Here is a 6000-nt window from a genome sequence, read left to right as displayed (position 1 = left end):
ACAAGGACTAGCATGGGACAATATATCACGTATTGAAAGGCATTTTAAAAACAACCATTAAGACCAGTCAAAATAAAAGCCCATATGGGAACTGAGAAAAAGCAGATCCAGCCTCAGCTGGGAAACGAGGCACCTAGCCAGTCGGCTTTTTATCCTATTCTTTTTTTTTAAAGGTAATTTGAAGATTTTTGTATCCTCCCCCAAGACGTGTAGTTATGTGCACAAAGAATGGAAATTTTGGCATGTTAACATCTGAAATGACAGGAACTGAGGGAGCTACTTAGATGAAATATGAGATGATGCACAGGAAAATGTAAGATGTAGGCTACAGTCCTTACTCTACCATGAACTTGCTATGTGACTTTGGGCTATTTGGACTATTCCCCCTCCCTGGACCAGTTTATCAACTGTCAATACTTCAGTGGACATTTGTAATTGGAGAACATCCAGAGGAAGGTTATCAAGATAGGGGAGGTTAAAAGAACTAGGAATGTTTAACTTGGAGAAGAGAAGACTCGTGTGTGTGAGGGGGGAAGGTCATGATATTTGTCTTCAAGTATCTGAAGGGCTGTCATGTGGAAGAGATTAGACTTGTTTTGTGAGGTTAGGAAAAACTTCCTAACATAGTTATCAAAGAGTAGAATGTGCTGCTTTGAGAAGCAGCAATTCCTCTGTCCCTGAAGGTCTATAAGCAGAGGTTGGGTGACCACTTGTGAGAAGGTAAGCTCCTTGAGTGCAAGAACAGTTCCCATCCAGTCTTTGGATGCCCAGTGCCTAGAAATACCTGGCCATAGTAGGTGCTTAACAGCTTATTCATCTCATAAATCCAAAAAAATCATGGGTACCAGTGAGGATGGATTCCTTATGTTAGTCTTTAATCTCCTCAATGACCAGATTACCCTCCTTCCTTTTTAAATTCCTGGATGATACTTTTTTAAAATAAATTATTTTCTATTATCAAACTCCCCCCCCCCAGTTCCCCCTATTAGGAAAAAGGAAAAAAAAACAGAACCCTTGTAACAGATATGTACAGTGAAGCAATACAAATTCCCATATTGGCCATGCCCCCAAATACATGTCATTCTGCATATTAGTCCCCTCACCTCTGCTAGCAGATAGGCAGCATTCTTTATTATTGGTCCTCTGGAATCATGGCTGATTATTGTGCTAATAAGAGTTCTTAAGCCTTTCAAAATTGAGATTTTTATAATTTTATTACAGAATACATTATTCTCCGGTTCTGCTCAATTCCCTCTCTATCAGTTCATACTAGTCTTCCCAGGTTTCCCTAAAACCAGTTTTTTCATCATTTCTTACAATTGTATTATGCCATTACATTTATATATCATAATTTGCTCATCCATTCCTCAACTGATGTTCCCCTCAGTTTCCAGTTCTTTTACCACTACAAAAAGCTGTATTTTGTGGGTGGCTAGGTGGCGCAGTGAATAGAGCACCAGCCCTGGAGTGAGGAGGACCTGAGTTCAAATCCGGCCTCAGACACTTAACACTTACTAGCCGTGTAACTTTGGGCAAGTCACTTAACCTCAATTACCCTGTCTCCCCCCCTCCAAAAAGCAAAAAAAAAAAAAAAAGCTATAGTTTTGCACATACAGAGCCCTTTCCTCTTTCTTTGATCCCACAGTGATGTAGCTGGGTCAAAAGATATGTATAATTTAGTAACTTTTTGTGTAGAGTTCCAATTTCATTCCAGAATAGCTGTATCAGTTCATAGTTTCACTAACAGTGTATCAACATGCCTGCTTTCTTACAGCTCCTCCAATAACTATCATTTTCCTTTTTTGTCAACTTTTCTAATCTAATGGATGTGAGACAGAATGGCTCCCTTCCCTTCCCATCCCTCCTTCTCTTCCCTTTAATGTGTATTTATAAAATAATTAGCAATATGGAACATTTTTTCATATGACTATGAATAACTTGGATTTCTTCTCTTGAGAGGTGCTTATTTATATCCTTTGACCATTTGTCAATTGGGAAATGGCTCTTATTCTTATAAATTTGAATCACTTCCTTACTTATCTTGGAAATAAGACCTTGGTTACAGAAAATTTTCTGCAAGTATTTTTCTTTGTTAACTGCTTGTCCATTAATCTTAGCTGCAACTGAATTGCTTTATGCAAGATCTTTTAAATTTTATGTAGTCAAAACTGTTTTATCTTCTGTGATCCCCTCTATCCTTTGTTTAGTTAAGTGTTCTCTTATTCATAGATCTGAAAGGTAATTTCTTTCTTGTTCCTCTAATTTATTTATAATGTGAATTTTTGTATTTATGTTATATATCCATCTGGAGCTTAGTATATGGTTTGAGTGGTCAGTCTAAGCCTAATTTCTGTAGAGTGTTCTCCAGTTTTTCCAGCAGCTTTTGTCAAACAGCAATTCCTTATTCCAGTAGCTGGGATCTTTGGTTTTGGATGATACAATTTACATCACTTATTGTGCACAAATAAAATGAGGCATAAAACAGGGAGTCCTTAAAGGTCCTTTAGTCCCTCTATTTTACATAACTCTTCCATTTTATAAATGACAACCAGAGGTTAAGTGGCATTCTAAGATCACAGAGGTAAAAGTGATGGAATTTTGAATTCAGGTCTTCTGATTCAAATCTTTCCACTGTACCATGGTTTCTCCTTCTCATTCCCCATTTTACTCCCTGCAGATGGCAAATCCATTACTTATGGATCTGTTGAGGTCCTCTAAATGTTCTTATTTGTGGATGTCATCGGGCTAACTACAAATCCCCAGAAAATGATCATGACTATGACTCTGACTGCTTCTGCTGCTACTGCAGTGAAAGCTCCAACTTCTACTACTATGATTCCTCAAATCAGATCTGGATCCTCAAAAGAGAATGCTTAAGAATCTACATAGGAAAAACCAAAGAGATGAAGAATGCTTACTGCCTTGATTTGTAGCTGAATAGACAGTTCACAGAATTAGTAAAGCAGTACATATTCACTGCAGATGGACAATGACCTGGGCTGAACAGGAGGAAGAGAAGAACCTGGACTGTATTTGGGAAACTTGCACAGTAATTTATATTCCCAAGCTATTCCTTGACACAAAAATCTACATTTAAAGTCAATAATATTATTCAATGCACATAATAATATATGATACTATTTGTTTTTATTTATAATAATATTTTAATATCAATAATCTTTCAATAATGCTATATGTCTGTTAATCACAGAAAACTACTATCTCCAAGGAACTAAAATTGCAGGTCACCCAAAGGTCAATGGAGAGATTCAGGGCACACACAAGTGGGCTGTAGCATATGAGCAATAACAATTTATAAAATGCTGTACGTTTTAAAAATCTGTATATGTAGTGAGCTGCATAGGATGAAACCTGAAGTGTCTTCTCATTCTAAACTCTTTCCCGGGTCTGACTTGTATGTTCTGTGATTCTATGACATAACACTTGACCGCTTAAGTCAAGTATTTACCAGATATTTGTTGTATACCCGCTGCCATGTGCAGAAGAAGTAAATTACATCAACCCTGTCCTTTGGAAGGCTCTAGCTTCTTGGAATGAAGTGTTGAATGAATGTTCAGTTGTTTCAGTTGTGTCAGACTCTTCATGACCCCATTTGAGGTTTTCTTGGCAAAGATTCTGGATCAGTTTGTCACTTAATTCTCCAGATCATTTTACAGGTGAGGAAACAGAGGCAAACAGGGTTAAGTGACTTGCCCAGAGTCATACAGCTAGTAAGTGTGTGAGGCCACACTTAAACTCATGACAATGACCTTTCTGATTCTGAGCCTGGCACTCTATCCAAGGCGCCACTTAGCAGTCGGAATCAATATTTACTTACATGAAATGATAAAGTACTCAGAATATAGATTCAGAAATGAATAGGATGTTAGGATGTGACTTTTATATCAAATCCAACTGTTGCATTTCATAGATGGGGAAACTAAGGCAAAGCGAGGGGAAAGATCTTGTCCCAGATCACATAGGGCAACAGCAATAGAGGCAATATTAAAACACAGTCCTCCTTACTCCTGTCCTTGGGTCTCATATTTGTTTTTGATCATCACTTAATCAGTAAGACTTCTGCTAGCCTTTCCCATCAGGAAGGGGATGGCCAGAAGACAAAGAAAAAGTGGTAAGAAGGTACCTACATACCTACATCTCTAGGACAAGTGCCTGGTGGAAGCTGGCCCACATCCTATTCAAGCCAGAAGATTCTTCAATAGCAGCTCCACCCACAGACAATATTCCCAGGGCTCAAACAAGAGCCCTGAACATGACACTGTCCCCTCTCCTACTTCCTGGAATGAGTGCTTTGTGTTGGGGACAATCCACAGAATTCTTCCATTGTAGCAAAGCATGCTGGGGGTACCATACTACTCTCTGTGGGCTGCACAGGCATGCTGACTAGAAAGAATGTGCTAGTCCCTTCAGTTCAAAGTTGATTGGCTCTGGTCTAGTCACTATGGTAACTAGTTGGCCGTTCCATTTGACAAAGCAGAGGTCCTCCCCATCTTCTTCCCTTGAGTCAGGGACCCAAAGGGAAGAGAAGCACAGATGCACATGCCTTATCTATCTCTGTGGCTTCCTTCTTCCCTTTACTAGATTCATTTTCTTTCTTTCTGAAAGAAAAGAACCAGCTCTATTTAGAGCTGCTTAGCTAGGGTTTAGAAACAAATAATCCTCAGTGTCTTCACTTGGTATCCTTTCTCCAAAATATCCTCTTGTTTGTTTTTATTTTAAGACGCTGGATTAGCTGGGGAATGGACAGCTGAACAAACTTCAGTTAGCCAAGTGCAATCACAAAAGCACATGTAGTAAAAAATATATCTCGTGCCAAAGACAAACAAGGGGGTGGGAACAGGGGAGACAGTCCCAGAACTAATCTGCCACCACATGTGGCCCTTTAAGCATTTTTTTTTTTTGGAGAAAGGTCAGGCAGTCAACCACTGCTTTGAGGACTCTTCTGGAATACTGAATACTGGCACCTTCTCCATCTGTGTTCCTATCCCTTTGATGATGGTCAGAGTACACAGAAGGGGAGTCAGAGGGCTGATAGAGAAACCAACTCATCAGAAGGAGACCCTAAAAACAAATAAACAAGCAAACAAACAAAAGCCACACCCTGCGTTCCAACAGACTGACTTACAGAAACTCAATCCCCCACTGATCTTTAGCTTTCTTATCTGTAAAATGAGAAGGCAAGACAAGACAGTCTTCTAAGGATCCTTCCGGCTGCATCATTCTATATTCTAAGGTCTTTCCTTGCAGTTATAAAATTCTGTGACTCCAATTCACAGCATTCCTCTTTGATCACCTACTAGAAGAGTCATGTAATAGTTTAAAGCTTTGGGCAAGTTAAGATCTTAAGGGCCAAACTGTTCTCCTCTCTCATAGGTCTTGACCTCCCCTTTTCCCTCTATAGTCTGGACAATGAGACCTGTTAATAGCTACACAAGTGTCAAAGCTTCCTTGAGATGTCAGAATTGTACCTGGGGTTGGGCAAACATTTCTTGCTCCTCCAAGTTTTATCTCGTTTTTGTTCCTACTAAATCTGTTTTCCCTTTGTATGCAACTTAACAGCCTAATACTATACAGGCTGGATAGAATCCTGGAGAAGTCTTTTCTGAACAGAGGGAAAAATAATAGAGCCCTATTGCTTACAGGCAAATACTAACAACTTTCCAAGAACACAAAATAGCTCTTGTATACTGACGCTGAAAACAATACGGATGGGAATTTTCCATCCTTCTAGCTGTCAGTTTGAAAAGATCCATCATCTTTTATTAAAGCTGTCAGTAGGGGGCCGGGGTCCCCCGGGGGGACACTCTATGTGTAAATTGGGAAGAAAACATGTTTATTGCGCCGATTCTTGCACATGATACTGTGTCTTCCTGTTTTCCAAACAATTAGAGATAATTACAAAAAAGACGGAGAACCTGCAATATTGGAATGAACTCACAGTGAACTTTGTACCAGCTGTGTAATCACAGAGGGCAACTT

General features: G+C 39.3%; 1 protein-coding gene across 4 annotated transcripts in view; it reads right to left on the bottom strand.

The window, feature by feature from the left end:
* The window catches only part of EYA2 (EYA transcriptional coactivator and phosphatase 2), a 252360-nt gene that overhangs the window by 89618 nt on the left and 156742 nt on the right, over positions 1-6000 (bottom strand). The window lies entirely within an intron of this gene.

This window comes from Petaurus breviceps, unplaced genomic scaffold (assembly GCF_028583685.1).
Source record: "Petaurus breviceps papuanus isolate PSGF00001 unplaced genomic scaffold, PetGlider_PUasm1.0 90847, whole genome shotgun sequence".
In the NCBI taxonomy this organism is placed as follows: domain Eukaryota; kingdom Metazoa; phylum Chordata; class Mammalia; order Diprotodontia; family Petauridae; genus Petaurus; species Petaurus breviceps.
This window is presented reverse-complemented; position numbering and strand designations above follow the sequence as displayed.